The sequence below is a fragment of the Columba livia genome, chromosome 17 (genome assembly GCF_036013475.1).
Source record: "Columba livia isolate bColLiv1 breed racing homer chromosome 17, bColLiv1.pat.W.v2, whole genome shotgun sequence".
In the NCBI taxonomy this organism is placed as follows: Eukaryota; Metazoa; Chordata; class Aves; order Columbiformes; family Columbidae; genus Columba; species Columba livia.
Window position 1 is genome coordinate 8,391,295 of NC_088618.1, and position 16,278 is coordinate 8,407,572.

Genomic DNA, 16,278 nt, shown 5'->3' on the forward strand with positions numbered 1-16,278 from the left:
AAAACTGGAGGCAGCTGCAGCACTGCCTGAGCAGCAAGTGCAGAAAGCAGAGCTCACGGGATGTGCCCAAGGTGAGCGGGACAGACGGCCACGGGTCTGAGTCTGCTGAGGAAACAACACGGTCCCGCCAAGGAGCCAGGTCACTGCAGACTCCCCGGCTGGCCCCGTGTCAGGCTCACAAAGCATCTAGGAAGCCCTGGATGTTGGCAGAAACCTGGCCACGGGTGTTACAGATAGTGAGAGGTAAGGAGGCAGCTGATGAGACCGAGTTTTCCTCAGGGAAAGAAAAATCTTCAGGCCCTGCTCCCTCTTGTCTTCTAATGTAAAAAAAAAAAAAACCCCAACAGAGCAAACCTTCCTCCTTCCCCAACACCACCCCCAACAACAAAAAAGCTCAGGGTTGCTGGACCCTAAGAGAAACAAATGCAAGCAGCTCTTTGGAAAACACTCCCGAGGCCTGCGGCCATCCTGCATTCCTGAGGAGGCTGCGCAGCCTCCTGCCCAGCACACGCCGGGGGCAGCCAGGGCTCCACAGGCAGCCGGGGCGCCACGGGCAGCCGGGGCTCCATGGGGAGCTGGAGCTCCACGGGCAGCCAGGGCTCCACAGGCAGCTGGGGCTCCATGGGCAGCCAGGGCTCCACAGGCAGCTGGGGCTCCATGGGCAGCCAGGGCTCCATGGGCAGCCAGGGCTCCACGGGCAGCCGGGGCTCCATGGCAGCCGGGGCTCCATGGGGAGCCGGGGCTCCATGGGGAGCTGGGGCTCCATGGCAGCCGGGGCTCCATGGGCAGCCGGGGCTCCATGGGGAGCTGGGGCTCCATGGCAGCCGGGGCTCCATGGGCAGCCGGGGCTCCATGGGGAGCTGGGGCTCCATGGCAGCCGGGGCTCCATGGGCAGCCGGGGCTCCATGGGGAGCTGGAGCTCCACGGACAGCCGGGTCTCTGCAGCTCCAGGCTGGGATGCTGCACCCTCGCTGCTCCAGCACACCCACCCAGAGCCCCACTGGGAGCCCCGGCCTATCGAGCCTGTCCAGAGCCAGGTTTTGTGCTGCTCATGCTCAGGAGATGACCGTTCAGGAAAACAGAAGCAGCATCATTACCATGTGGCGTTTTGTGCTGTATTTATTCAAAGGACAGAAGATGGGTCTGTGTCTGAAGTGATGCCAGGCTGATCTGGCCTGTGAACGCTGCAGAGCAAACAGCTGCCACCTCCTCATACCATGTCTTGCCATCCCATCCCCAGTACAGCAGGAAGTTGTTTGGTAACATAATTAGGTAAGGAGTATTTATTTAGATGAGAATGAGGTGAAAATCCCTATTTCCCAGTTGGTTTGACCCCTATTTAGAAAGACAGGACAGCATGCGTGTAGAAGAAAGATCTACATGAGTGAAAATGTGGCTGGCTAATACGAAAAGGTACACTGTGGAATTTTGCCTAAGGATAAAATGTAATTTTAATTGAAAGCTGCTGTAACTTGATAGGGAATATCCACAACAGTCTTGAGGATCTACTTTAAAATATAGTTAAACACAGAGCCAACTCCCACCACTCTGTCTCTTAGAGCTACATGCTCTCTTTGATCCATCCATGGTGCTTATGATTCCTAAGAGACATGCATACTGCCAGTAGTCAGAGCTCATTAATATTTATATGACAATTTCTATCTGAAGATGTGTGCTTTCCAATTATCAGTTAGAACAATTTCACAAAACCCTAAAATTTAGCTCCATTTCATAGCTTAAAAAACTGAGACCTAGAAAGTTTGTGAATCCTTGCATGAGACAGAATCAGATGAGGAATGTGGAAGCTTGCAGGCACGGACTCCTGTTACACTGTATTTCTTCATCTTCCCTTCAGCAGTAACTTCTGAAAAGGCAGCACAGGTTTCCCGTGGCAATAGGATGCACTATGAGTCTGTACTACCCGGGCAATACTGAGAAGGTGAGTGAAGGGAACGTGCTCTCTCATTGTGGTTCTTCACACAGCATTTGCTTGCTTTTTCTTAGAAAGCCTCTTTAAAAATAAAACCCGGAAAGGCCTTGTCAGCCCTGCAGAAAAGACCCTGAATGTGCCTTTACCTGGACACGTTAACCCCTTCTCTAGCACGCTGTATTTCAGCCCCCATGTGAGAGCAGAAGGAAGCGATGGTGGGTTATAATCATGCCAGACGTGGGCTGTATCCTCTTGGCCCCTCCTGGTGCGTATGGAATGAAGGAGATTGACTCAGTGTGAGACTGATAGCGAGAGGGAGGGCTTGCCATGCGATTCGACCAGTTCACTGTAAACACCCAAGTTGCACAAGTGGCTCAAACTTTGATCTTTTTGTTGTGGAAAAGAAATGTGAGACTGTGAAACCTGCCCTCAGTCACAAACAAGGAGGTGGACATTACTCAAACCCAACTGTGGAAATGTAAATACAGATAAATGTGATCAAAATGGAAAAAGCACTTCTGTCATCCCCATCCCTTGCTCTCTGGCACAGAGAGGCTGCTTTTACCAGGGGCTGCTATTGGGACTTGCCTGGCTCTGTTTGTGAGCACAGGCCCCAGTCCCACAGCTGAAACGCCCAAATCCAAATGCTCCCAAGTGCTGTCTGGGAGAAGGTTTAAGCCACAGGTGCAATTAAGCTTTTAAGTGGTAAGCCTATTTGGTTAGGGGCACACCTAGAGCCTGCAACAAGCTGAGGGAAAAGTGATCAGTCTTTCAAAGTGACAGGCGGTTCCTGAAATACTGCTGGAAGGGTTAAGAAGAAGCTATAACATTCGTAATTCTCCTGGTATTTATCGTAACAGCTCTCTGAACAAGTTCTCTGTGGATGCATCTGGCTGCCCTAGTGAGGTGGGACTTGATTTTAATTACAAATCTGCTAATGGATTACCAAAATGATGACGTTGCTAAGGCTCTGGGCACACTTTTCTTAGTCCCCTCTTCTCTTTCACCACCTCCTCTTTCCCAAGTCTGCCCAAGCAAATACTGGAGCAAAAGGAGAAGTTTCACAAGAGTGCAGGCTGTTAGCCTGTGGTCTCTTTTCCTATTAGCATTTCGTGCTTTGATTAGATTTTTAGAGGAAAAATGTCACAGCAGGTTGTCCACTAAAATGTTGGTGAATATTTTAAGATGCAAGTGTTCATAGGCATTCAGTGAGCATATGAAAAATACTGGATGTGAAGCTTCAGTGGTTCCATGACATTCTGGTTTCTTTGTACTGTGCTGTAGCTTTGCTTTTTTCATCATTAGGACAACATCAGAGACCTTTGCTTTGCATAGCCTTGAGTTCTTGGGAAAGGATTTAAAAGTGGAACATTAAGACATCTTAGTGAACATGTCCTAATTAGTCTCTACCTTGGCTACCACATGCTCAGAGGCCAAAAGCCTTACCTACACTATGCCTCTCAAATGCCTTCAACAATATTTTATCCTCGTCTAGACAAAGTCTTAAGGGTTACATTGTCAAGTCAACTAGTCACCCCTTTTAGTGGGGAAACTGCTTTCCTTCAGGATTGTTTCTCTGCCTGCTTCTTCCTCCTTGTTGTCTCTCTTCTCCTCCTTCCCTCTGCATACTTTCCCTGCAGCAACTCCTGTTCCATCTGCTGTAATGTAGGCATTAACTATTTAACTGCTGATTAGGAAAATCTTATCACGTGGGCTTTGGAACAATACTGGAGTGGGAATAGAGGAGTGGGAGGCAGAGGAAGGAGATGTGCGAGTTCCCAGCTCCCTATCCCAGGCTGACCTGGGTGAGCATTAGTCATCCTTGACGCCATAAGGGTGTTTAATTTATCTTCAATCTAATGGGTAGAATGGTTGAATGGGATTTGGATGTAACCGAGTCCTAGTCATCTTTTGCTGCTGAACTTGCTATTTGACCTTGAGTGAGCTAGGCCTGGCCTTTCATCCCTTAGGCGTGTAGAGGGCAAGTACTGTAGCTACGTGCTTTGAGATTCTCAGATGCAGAAAACAAGCTCATGCAAAGGACTAGTGGCTTTTCCTGTATAATAAAATACCGTGGGGTTTTAGAAAATTTTCGTCATGTTTGTGCACCAAGTTGCAGGGAGCGAGATGAGAAGCTGGAGGAGATCTGCAGTTCTCCAAGCAGTGAAAGCCCTTTTAGCTCTGTGTTCCCAAGCAGCCATCTGGGGCTTTTACCCAACTGACTGACTCCTTGTGTGATGCAACTTCAGCTGGTGGCCCCTTCTCTCTCCCTGGCACCAGCTATTCTGAGCATTCTCGCGTTATCAGCATTTCGGCTCCTCTTTGCACTTGCAGGACCTAGTTGCTACAGTCAGATGTAGTCTGTAGTATAATACTTGCGAAAATTCGGAAGACTCGTGGGGGACTGTGGGCGATGGGGAGAGAAGGAATGCAGGTGGGTGCTGCAAGCCATGTAATCGGTCTCTGCCCCAAGGACTTTCGTGGTTAGTCACAGTTGCCAGTTTCTCACTTGGTTTTGCAGGACTCTGAAAGTTGAGCTGGAGATGGGAATTGGATCTTTTCCTTTCTGTCATGAAAGAGAAAGCACTGAAATATTTTGATAATTGGAGAACTAAGGAAATTGCCACCGTAAGACAAGAAAACGGTATTCTCAGCAATTAGCAAGGGAAAGCATTTTAGTCAGACTGAAACTGTCTTCTCATTTGTATGGGGAGTTCATTGTTAGCAGATGTTCAATTTCCGTAAGCAATTAATATTTGGAAAGCTTAAGAATTATTTATACACATGTAAAAGCCCCTTGTATTTTACTTTAGTCAGGGAGTAAGTGCTCACACAATGTCTCCTCAAAGACCCCACAAAGATCAGAACTGGTGTTCTTGATACTTTCAAAGAACAGATGGGCCTACGTGGAGAAGAGCACAGAGGACAGGGTAAGTGTATATGTGGGCAGGGAAAGGAAATAAAGGAAAATATATCTTTGAAGAAAGGGACAAAAGATGTTAATATACTTCTCATGCAGTCTGCCTTCATCACAAACAACCCCCATCTCCTCTCCCCCATCCCCACCTCAGGAAATAAAACCAATTCCATTTAGAAGACATCTCTGCAGATCACGTGGCAGCTGGCAAAGGCTGCTGGCCCTTCTGCCAAAGACAGCTCAGACTCCTGAAACAAAGCAAACTGGGTTGAAATTCTAAGCATTAAAAAACTAAAGCAGCTGCCTCCCTGACATCCTGGGCTGGACTCTGATTTCGGTTTCACTTCTGCTAGATTTGGGGTAATGTCATTGCTCCGGTGTAACTGAAATGAGACTGCTAATGAGTCTGCTAATCTTGACATTGGGTCACCCACTGGTAACCTGTTTGTTATCTCTGTTACATTTGTGGGAGCACACACACCCACTCCCTTTAGACTGCAGTAATTTATTTGGCCTATTTTATTTCTAATGGTCACTTGAAACTGTACCTCTTGCCTGTCAGCAGCTGTAGTTGTTTTGCTAAGTGACTATCTAAAGTGAGACTTCCTTGTGCAAATGTGTATTTTAGACACTGTCACCAGCAATCCAGGGGTTCTCCTCTCTCCCTATGCCTCCCGTCCCCCTCAGCTGTTTAAATTTCAGGACACATGGCTTAAACAAACGCATGCTTGGAGCTTGCAAAAATGGCTTGGATGACAGGAGAAATCGGATCACACAATGAGAGTTCAGAACGCAGCCACCAATTGGTACAACAGGAGCCTGCAACTCCCTTACGCTCGTTATTGTCTCGGCATAACATCCAGCAATGCGTGTTTCTCACATCCCCCTCTCAAAAATGGTAACGCAATTGAAACGAGCAGGCGGAGGAATGTCCCCACCGCCCGCTGCGCGGCCGGGCTGTCAGCTCCGCTGCCTGCGGTACCCCAAGGGCTGCGGGTATCGGGGTGGAGAAGGGCCTGCACACCTCATTGTGCCTTCTTGCTTACGCTGGAGAATCTCCAGCTTATCCTGCCAGTGCAGTGACTGCATGTGGAGGAGGGGGAGAGGTTGTGTTGCAACCTCTGAGAAAATTAGTTGTCTCTATTTTATCTTTTGCAGCTGCAGCACTTTTTTTTGCTCCCCCCTCATCACTCCCCCCGCCCCCCCATGCGAGTGGTATGTCTGAACCATATCCTTCAAAACCAGTTTTCTAAGCAGATTAGATGGGTAGCAGAGACAGCTATGCAATCAAGCAAAAATGTGCACTCAAGCCTTCATTTCGTGCAGTGGCCAGAGCAGTAAGTGTCTACCACCTGGATTCTCTTTTTTTTCTTCATTCTCTCCCTTTCCTGTTATTCTGCAGTGCTGCAGTCTGTTGCCATTGTAGCCTGAAATGAAATATTCACTGTAGTCCTTAATTATATAAAAAATGGGGAGGGGAAGTCAGGTTCCATGTTAATACTCATCAACGTGAAACATAAAGCATGCTTGCTGGCTGCCATGCTTCACCATGCAAAGTGACATTTGCTCCCTGAGAGCGTGCTGAAGGGTAATCTGGGGATTACCCTCAGGTCCTCTAATACTAGTCCTCTCCTGAGCGGTCTGGAAAACCAGTGTCTAAGTGTACTGCTCCTCTGAATTCAGTCTGAACGAGCTGAATTGAGGATTAAGCTCTTTAGACAAGTTTGGAAGCCTTACAGCTCGTTCAGTGTGGGTGGAAAATGGGGACAGGTCGGTGGGCTGAGCGGCAGACCTGAGGAAGGGACTGCCAGTGCCATGTGAATTTGGTCTCTTGCTGCCCCGTATCTTTCACTGCTCCCTATCAGCCTCGTTGCATGCTAGGAATCCGACAATAATGGTCTTCACCTGCTTTGAGATATCATGAGAACTCTTAAGCGTTGGTATTGGTTTCATGCCTGGTCTCTTACAGGACAACGAGCTGAATTTAGGATTAAGCTCTTTAGACAAGTTTGGAAGCCTTACAGCTCGTTCAGTGTGGGCGGAAAATGGGGATAGGTCGGTGGGCTGAGCGGCAGACCTGAGGAAGGGTACGCTTTGGATTGCTTCCAAGAGAGGAAACAGAGCAAAGTGTCCCAGGAGCCATTTGTCGCTGCTTTAAAGGAGAGGAAGGAACCCAGAGCAAGGCAATCCAGAAATGCTTTTTTACTGTGAATCTGGAGAAGCGTGGTGGATAAGAGAAAGAAGAAAAGAACTCGTGTGATAAAACTAGAGAAGTTGGGGAAGAAGAGGGAAAGAGAGAAAATAAACCCTTTATTTCCCATATAAGGCAAGGAGAAGGAAAGAAAAGAGAAACTAAACTGAAGACTTTTGTGTGCTTTATGGGGTAAGAGAGAAGCTACTAGAAGCCCAGGCATACAAAGTTAATATTTGAAATATTGATAGGAAACTGTGCTTTAACATGTTGGCATGATGCACTTGATCATCTTCTGCTGATCCCTCAAAAGTAAAGAATTACTTTGAGAAGAGGAAAAAATTGCAAACAAAAGCAAGACTCAATCTTTCTGGCATAAAGGGGGTGAAAAAGTGGGTGGAAAGCTGGTTAGATGTGTCAACCACAAAAGCAGTGAGATATGATCACAGAGAATTCTGGTTTCAAGACACAAGGAAATCATGCAGAGATATTTTTCACACTGACTTGTAAACAGCATCTTTGGGTATGCAGAATTGCCAAATTTACCCGTGTTACAGGGGCAACTTACAGTAAGTTCCTACCGAAGGCATACGCCATCTGTTTGAATTACTTAGAGGAAAGGTTCGTCTCCTTGTTCCCTTTCTATTAGATGTGACAGATTAATGTCTTTGAGGGCAGATCACTGTTAAGCTAAATCTTTCTCTGGTTATGATTTCTTATAACTATAAAACAGTCACAAGGTTATGGGGTTTAAAAGGAGAGGTTTATTGCAGTTTCGAACACTGAAACTACAGGCTAAGTGTCTCTCCTTTTTCTTTTTTTCTTAAGTAAATCAAAACCATACATGCACTCTACCTTCTCTCAGATATATGGACCTAGAGGTAAGAACTCACATCACAAGAGAAGTACCATAGAGTTTGCAGGAAAACTATTAAAACAGTTGTCTGTGAATACATCCTAATCTTCCCACTGAGTTGTCTCCGCTTGTTTTAAGAGCTGTTTGTTGAGGATGAGTCAGTGGCACCCCTAAAATTTGGGGCAGAACTCGGAGCCTTCAGCACTTGTTTCTGCTCAGCTGTCACAAAAGCCATGTCCGTGCCTCAGCTGGGAGCAGCACGGGATCGACCATCCAGACATCTGTTGCAAAACCTCTTCAATACCCGTCAGACTCTCTAAACCAGTCGTTACACTGAGCTGATGAACTCAGACGTACAGTCCGGGGGTCACAGCAGGAGCTGTGTAGGAGGAAGAGCGGTGCTGATATTGCTATAATTTAAGTTCCCTGCTGGGGGAATTTCTATAGGAGCGATCCTCATTCACTGTATTATTTTTGAGATAGTTTGTAAGGATGGTGCTATGGTCAGTAAGAGGCTGATCTGAGTTTTTCTTTGGAGCGGCTCTTTCAGGGGAAAATACAGTTTCTTTAAAATAGAAACATTTTTTTTTTCCTAGAAAAGCCCAATTCTAAATTTCTGATTACCTGTAAAATCAATAAACCAGCTCTTTACCAGAAATACTACGTTGACCTGTCTATAATACCTGAATGGGAATACCCCTTTGCTTTGCTTTTCTTTAACTGGTCTGGAATTGGTTCAAAACATTGTGTTCACTCAGAACTGGTTCAAACCCCTGTGTTGGATCCTGGGCAGTCCTGGGCTGCTCAGAGAGCTGCTGTCTGCTGTACCCGTCCTCCTCTGCTGGACTCCACGGGCCTTGGCTTTACATGTGGCGTTACAGCTCTCCTGGAGACCGTGCTGTGCCATGGGATACCTTGGTTATGTGCGATGGGAACTGCCATCCAGCCAGGGAGTCTGGCCGAGAAGCGAGGCCGGCGTTATCAGGCTGCCAAACGGCAGCATCTGAGGCAATGCAACCTTGTGGGAATAAAAGCAGTTCAATGGTGAACTGACTCAGAACAGAATTTCTCAGGTCAGGTCACCAAACCAAAATGAACCAACTTTGGTTTCAGTAATGTAAAAATATTCCATTGCAAATGACACAAAATGCACTGGTGTTCACAAACACTTTTTTTTTTTCCCCTAAACTTGTGAACTTCCGTTCTACAAAGAGTCTCTAATTTCAGTTTTTCTCCCAAATTGGGATGAGAGCGAAGGTTGAAATACTGGAATTTCTTCCTTTCTGGGGAGGAGGCAGCTCACAAGTATGAGCAACCAGTTTCAGGGTTAGGGCAGCTGACTATGAAGACCTGTCCAGAGGAGCAGAGCAGGTGATGGTGGGACAGACAGGTGATGGTGGGGAGGGGAACACACAGCAGAAGGAGGGAAGTAGAAGATGGGAAGGAGAAGCAGCAACAAGCACTGGACCAGAAGAGCAAGGAGAGGAGCTGCTACATATTTGTGCTGTTGGCCGTGCCCAGCTCAGCACCGTCTGCTCTGCTGAGTGCCGGGCGGACAGACAAGCTGGTGCTGCACTGAGAGCTGCTGTTGGAGAGACCTTGCAGCGTTCGGAGAGGGCAGGGGCTGGGCGAGGTGGGCTGGGGCTCACACCAGCGCACAACCCGCCGGTGCCGCGGGGTTTCACTTCTGCTCACCGAGCGGTTGAGTCCTCGCGTGCTAATTGAATGGGGGTGAATGCAGGATCAAAAGTCGAGCATTTCTCAGTTCCCATCCAGGCTCTGAGCAGGATGCTGCTGCCCTTGCAAATTAGAGAATCTCCCTGCCACTGTCTTTGTCTGCAAAGCAAAAGCAACAGGAATAACCTTTCCTGATGTGACTGGGAAGGAGCACTAGCAACTATTCCTAACACGCTGCAGAGTGTTCATTATGCTGATGCATTTCTTATTTAACAAGTTTCTTAACTTTTTTAAAATATACCAAATTGATACACTCCATCCATCAGCAATGCCCTCCAGGAATGAGTAGCTAATTAGAGAGCAGGACTTGTGAAAAGACAAACCCGGGTTATGCACAGAACAGGTTTCTCCAGTATTTATTGCCTACGTTACTGGCCAAGCTTCCTTGTAAGTAATAGTCAAATAATCGGCCTGGGTCCTTTTGTGAATGGTTTGAGTCTGTGTGGTCCTCCTTTGTTAGAGCAGCTCATGGTTTCTGAAAGCTTCTGCACCCCCTGTTCTGCACAGCAGAGCCTGGTGGCACCAGCTGCTTCTGCTGGAACGAGCATTTGCATGTGACATTATAAAAAAAGACAATTTCAAAATATATTTGCTTTTCCTTATCCCCTGCTTTTTCAGTCCTTCTTAAAACTCTGGAAATATAACAGATGAATATATTTAGCTTTTGCTACAAACATCTTTTAAACAAGTAAAGCCTGAAGAGGAAAGATTTCAGAAATAAACCAGCAGCCAGCGTTTGGAAATATTTTAACAATAGACCATATGGGAGTCCCAAACTATTAAGCTTTATTATTCAGAAGGCGGAAAATGTGGTTTGATATTCAATTGATATACAGCATAAATGAGAGCCGCAAACTCGTCTCCCTTGAGCTGGGATTCAGATGTTCTCTTGAATATAATAACTAACGCTTTGGCCTACTTCCACAGAATGCATCCAGCCTGCTGAGCACAAGCCAAGAAACTGCTGGCTTTTTTTTCCTCTTTCCCCTCTCCTCTCTTCTCCAAAGTACTTTCCTCTCCTGCCAGCATGAGCTTTTGGCCTGAATATAAATCTCCTGATATTAGATACATATAGAAAATGAGGAGGATGCTAATAGTGCACAGCAGTAGAGCTGCGTGTGTGTCCGTGTGTTTGTTTTTCTTCTGCTTTAATGATAAGGTTTTCCCCTCGTGATGCGCCGTCAGGGGACTGTGTTGGTCATCCTAGGTGGGAGCCTCTTTGTTCCTGTTTCGCTGTTTGTTTCTTAGTGCTGTGGGAGCAGGTGAACATCTTTTGGGGTTACTGTGAAGTTGTGCCAGCAACCATGAGAGTGTGGAATTTGTTGGAGAGAGAGACTGGAAGTGGTTTCAGTTTCTTTTTTTCTCTGATTTGACTTGCATGTATTTATGATTACCTTTTCCCCTTTCTATCATGTCTCTCTTTCTCTCCTATGGGGAAAAGAACCGTAAAAGTTGCTTGTGAAATATCACACACATGGACTAAGATTCCCTACATGCAAAGGGAGACTGATGGTTACACAGATACTGCAATCAAGTAATGGCAGGCTGGATCACCTGCTATTTTTTGACACAGGAACCCTGATTCACTCTGTGTACAGGGCGGACCAGCTTTGTCGGTGTGAATGTGGGAGGTGTGGTATGAATAAAGAGCAGCAGGGACACAAGAAATGGTCTTGCAGGTTGGGCAGTTGAAACTCGCCCCAAAATACTGAGTTCTGTGCTGCCTGTCTCAGAGAGCTCCTTTGGAATGCCAGTTCACCTTTGGAAACGCTCACTGAAGCCTTCTGCCCTGTGCCCCTCGCCACAACGCAAGTGCCTGGACACAGACCTCAGGCATAGAAACCCTGCAGAAGGTGATGTTTAACAGGCAGGTGTATCAAACCATATTCTGTAACACATGCAACACGAGATGGCTTTGTATGTATTTTAACTTGTAGGTGTTTGAGATTTCTCCCAGATTTTTGCGCTGCAGGACTTGGCAAGTGTCTCTAAGTAACGCTCCCCCCGGTTTTGTGACAGAGATCCTCAGCTATGTTGGGTCCAATCATTTTTCCAGCCTTTTGGAGCCTGTAGCCAACCCAAGACCCTTCTCTCTGCTCTGTGATGTCCCTGGAGCGCGCTGGGCAGCTCCAGCATCCAGCTCTCTGGCGTTTTTCTCCAGAAGTGTGATGAGCACAAGGAAAAGACTTTCACTTTACGTGTAAGTCCAGGAATGCCTGTAGTACAGAACGCTGTAGAGAGTATAAATTATGCACTTTGAATGTGAAGTTCAGTTTTGGCTTCTGTCTTTCTTCCATTTCTCTTTTCAGTTGTTCGTGATAGCTGAAATTTTCCATGTTTTTGTCTCCACCCACACACAATTTTTTTCCTTTGGGGAAAACTGGAGCAAAATCAATTTTAGTGCAATTTTTCAAGCCTCTTTGACTTGCACCTACATCTGTTTCGTGTGGGGGAATGGAATTTTATCATAAAACGTTTGATTTATTTAATATATTCAATAAGCATCCAAGATGTGCCAGGTACTTTCTCAGCCATTTTTTGGATGAGAAATCTTGCAAACTAAGAACTTAATACACAAAGAAGCTACAGAACTAAAAATTTCCCTGCTGTTAAAGTTCTCCATATATCTAAGGAATAAACCAAGTTTGAACAAAGCAGATCCAGAGACTTGTGAAGTACAAAATGTGACATGCAGTACTGATGAAATCCAACATTACAGGAACAACTATATCTTTTTACATATTCCTTGACCTCCGCTCAGCTTACATCAAACTCCGCTGAGATGTGTCCACGCACCAGCTCTACTTTCATTGCAACTATAAGTCTATTTTCACTGGGGAAGCTGTTGCTATGACTGTATGATGCTGTACTAAGGGCTCATCTAAACAGGGTCACTGATTCAGATCACGGTAAGTTACAAATCTGAGCGGAAGAGCTATTCCCAGTTAACTTCATCATCCTAATTAAGAGGTGTCTGGCAATAGTTAATAAGGAATAGCTGTTCTGGAATAATCCTTTTTTAAGACAAACCCTTACTCTTTCTATAATTGCATTCTAGGGAGCTATTCTGTACTGACTCAGCATGGGATAGAGTGCCTAGAAGACGTTCAGACCAAGCACAGCTAGCGGTGAGTGGGCAACACACACCGGGATGCCCTATTGCAACTATTATGAGTGAGCAGAATAGCAGAACTGGTTGCCTGTGCATCTCCGTAGAAGGCAACTGAAAGTATTGTATCAAAATCACAGTACAAAGGCCTCTCTCTCAGTAGTGATGAAGTATGAGCCGCCTGTTACTGTCTGAGCATTAACTCTGTTACGGACAGAATGCGTGTTTCAACTCGTAACTGATTACAATTTGATTAAATGTTGGGGTGTGGAAAGGACTTCTGTGCTTTTTTCCAGTGTGTATATTTACATTATTATGTGGGAGCAATCAATCTATCAAACTCATCTGATTATTCAATAGTGGAGAAAGACAACTGGTTGGAGGAAAACTTGTATTGAGGTTGACAGAAAAATAGTTTAAAAGAAACTTGCACAATCTTTTTTTCGAGGAGAACCCACACTAACAAACTAATCACATAAAGGAAAAGCCAATAACTTATAATGCCACAAAAATTTTCCTGCAGCATAAAATGTTATGCGTGACCTTGCCAAGGAGGATTGCCTGGAGTAGAGATGATGTCCTTGTGCTTTAATGCATTGTAGCGGCATATAGTTGCCGTTAATTCGTAGTCCTCCCGACTTCTGGAATTTGCCCCTTTCCTTAGAAGGGAAGGTGGCAGCTTGGAGTGGAGAAGCTCCAACTGTAGCCCTTTGGATGTTAATCCACCCCGACTTTCTTAAGCCTCCTACTCAAATCATTATCTTAATGAATCACCATTGCTGCTATCTTCAGTGCTACACAGGAACATGCAAATTTTAAGCAGCCTGGGGGAAAGACCTTTTTGTCTGTAAAGTGCTCTGATACTTGCATTTAGATGTTGCCATCATAAGTTCCTTGGATACCACTCTCTGCCTGATCCTATGGATAGACCATGGGCTATAGTGTCTCCCCAGTGGAGCATGTGAGGTGGCAGGTTGAGAGGAGATGGTTGTGATTCCGCTACTGAAGCAGCTTTAGCTCAAGCGGTTGAGGCCAGATCACTGCGCAGGTTTGCCATTCACCTCCCTGCCTGTTGGCTTTGCTTCTCCTTCAGTTGCAAAGGGACAAGAAGTGAAGGGAGTGACAGCGGGGGGTCCCCCTTCAGTTTCGCAGCTGCCGTTATGACTTTGAGGCAAGTTTCTTCACCTCTTCCCTTGAGCTTTTTTCCACAGCACAAAGAAATAGGCCATGCAAATGCTAATATATCAACTAAATTTTCTCCCAAGTAGGTACCAAGAAAGTTGATACAGCAGGAAAATTACCAGCTTGCAGAAAATCTTAAAAACGTTTGTTTGAGGAAAAACTGAACGTATTGAACCACTGTAAAGTATTTCCAAGAATCTGAGCATTGTGTTGTCCAAATTTTTCCTTGGAGAGTCAGCTTGGCTGGGCATGGAGTTCTGCCCACTCCCACTCTCCCAGATGATCACTTGGAAAGTATTTACTTGCGGATGTGTGTGGAGAGAGAGCCATGGGTAGCTGTTTGAGATGGCAAACCTTTGTGGTTACTTGCAACATGCATTGAAGGATTTGATTCCTTTATTCATTAAACCAAGAGCTGAGGAAGCTGTTTCATGCAAATGCCCTAGATGATAAGAAATACTCCTCTCAAATTGCAGAGGAAATTCACCCATTGTTTTCTTTCCGGGGCTGAGAGGAAGAGTCCGCTCCCTTCCTATGGGTAACCTGTCCTCACCAGCCATAGTTCTGCTTCTGGAACAATGGCAGGATAAGTGCAGAAGAGACCAGGTGAACAGAGATCCTCTAGTTTCAACTGGGAGAGGACCATATTAACAGAATTAAACTTAAACGCATTTCTGCAATAACATTATCATTTGGCAGGTCCTGCTGGGAGAGTTCTACCCACAAGAGGCCAGAACATCTATCTTGAGTAGGGCATACTCGTTCTTCTCAGCTAAATCTTCTCTGAAACAGCTGAGCTGGAACTAGATGTTTTTAGACTCTCATGCTGAAGCTAAGCACCACGTTCTCAGCTGGTTGCCAAAGAAAGGGGATGTTATGTGCTCACTTTTTGCAGCTCAAGGCCTGGACAGGAGTCCATTGTGAGGCAGGAGACACTACCTGCTCCACAGCTGTTTGCACACACCTTCCTGGACAGCAGCAAGTAGCTGGCCTGGTGACTCAAACTTGTTTTTCTGCCTGGTGTAGCTGTGAACGGACTGTTGCTTTTTGGAACAGTGTTTAAGACACTTTTTGTAATCTGCCTTACAATGACAACTTTTCTGTTCGCTGTGAGCAGACTGCTGTGTTTTCTGTATTCAAGCTCCTAGTGGGTTCTGATCCCTCGTTGAATGGCAGCAGCATTTTATAACACGGGGCATAAATTAACCGGCGAAGCCATCTGTTAGATCCAGCACTTCAAGAACAGTCAGAGTAGGGGTTTCAGAAGAAATACCAGAAGTGATTTATGTATGTGTGTGTATAAATACGTGTGTGTGTGTATTGTGTGTATATTTCAAAAGAGAAAATTGAGGTGACTAATATTGGAGGCTGAGTGCAAAACTTAAACACAACTTCTCATTCCAGTTTTGGGAAGTAATGGTGCTGGCTGTGGGCAGGTCTCTGGTTGACTTTGACTTGCCTTTGTCAGAGCTCCAGTGTGAGATTCGGTGGAATTTCTCATCCTATTGAGTAAAAGTGATGTTCTATCCCGCACTGGTTTTCTTAGGAACTTCTCTGTGTTATTTTTGCAGGCGTTGCACGCAAAATGTTCAGAAAATGAGATACCCAGAAGGAAGGTTTAGATTTCAATATGCTGAACTGGCTTGCGTTATTTGCCTAGCTTTTGCATGCTATCTTATGCTTGTGGGTAGTAGTAGAATTTTGTTGATGTACAAAGTTTGTTATTTTTACAGTTTGCTCATTCAAATTCAGAGGTTTGTAACCGTGGAAGTAAAACGTGTGCTATTATTTTGTTAAGCTGTCTTGAGCTACTTTTGTTAACCGCATGTTCATAGAGTCTGCGTTTGCTCAAATTACCTGCTCAGTTTTCCGGTCAGGTATGACGAGATGCAGTGTTTCAGCTCATAACTTTGTTTTGTGTTATCTTCCTCATGGTGTGTTACAACCACCTCCCAGAAATTCTGAAATTGGGGTCAAAGAAACTGCTCTGTTTCTCCCAGCATTTGCTCATTTGGCAGTAGCTGAGCTGCTATTTAGAAGCTCAGAGAAGCTGCAGCTGAGCACTGACTGACGGTGCTATTATGAACGAGTGATGTGCATAGCTCTACACAGGTAGATGGATTTTAATCTGCAAGCATATCTATCATTAATTTTAAGGCCTTTTGGAACCATGGCAGTTCAGCTAAGAAGAGGGAAGATAAGCCAAGCAATTATATGCAGCATCTATATTTGGTGAAGCATGTCTCTTGAGATAGGCAGGGGAGTGAACTGCGCATCCCAGTGCCAAGTGTGACGGATCCTTCAGGACAGCCACCCACTATATGGAGATGCCTGAGAAATTTCTTAAGACTGGGAC

General features: G+C 45.6%; 1 protein-coding gene and 1 long non-coding RNA gene across 12 annotated transcripts in view; one reads left to right on the top strand and one right to left on the bottom strand.

Moving 5' to 3' along the window:
- LOC135575619 (uncharacterized) overlaps positions 1-16,278 on the bottom strand; it is a 155,834-nt gene that overhangs the window by 65,085 nt on the left and 74,471 nt on the right. The gene's annotated exons all lie outside the window — the stretch shown is intronic.
- Positions 1-16,278, top strand: part of HIC2 (HIC ZBTB transcriptional repressor 2) — an 81,307-nt gene that overhangs the window by 29,387 nt on the left and 35,642 nt on the right. For 3 of the 11 annotated variants that reach the window (XM_065033110.1, XM_065033105.1, XM_065033114.1), the window contains exon 2: positions 12,690-12,759. The exons of 6 other annotated variants lie outside the window; for them this stretch is intronic. The gene's annotated coding sequence lies outside the window, so the exon portion shown is untranslated. Of the gene's footprint in view, positions 1-854; positions 12,760-16,278 lie in introns of those variants that run through there. 2 more of the 11 variants (XM_065033112.1, XM_065033104.1) reach the window with 2 other exon arrangements.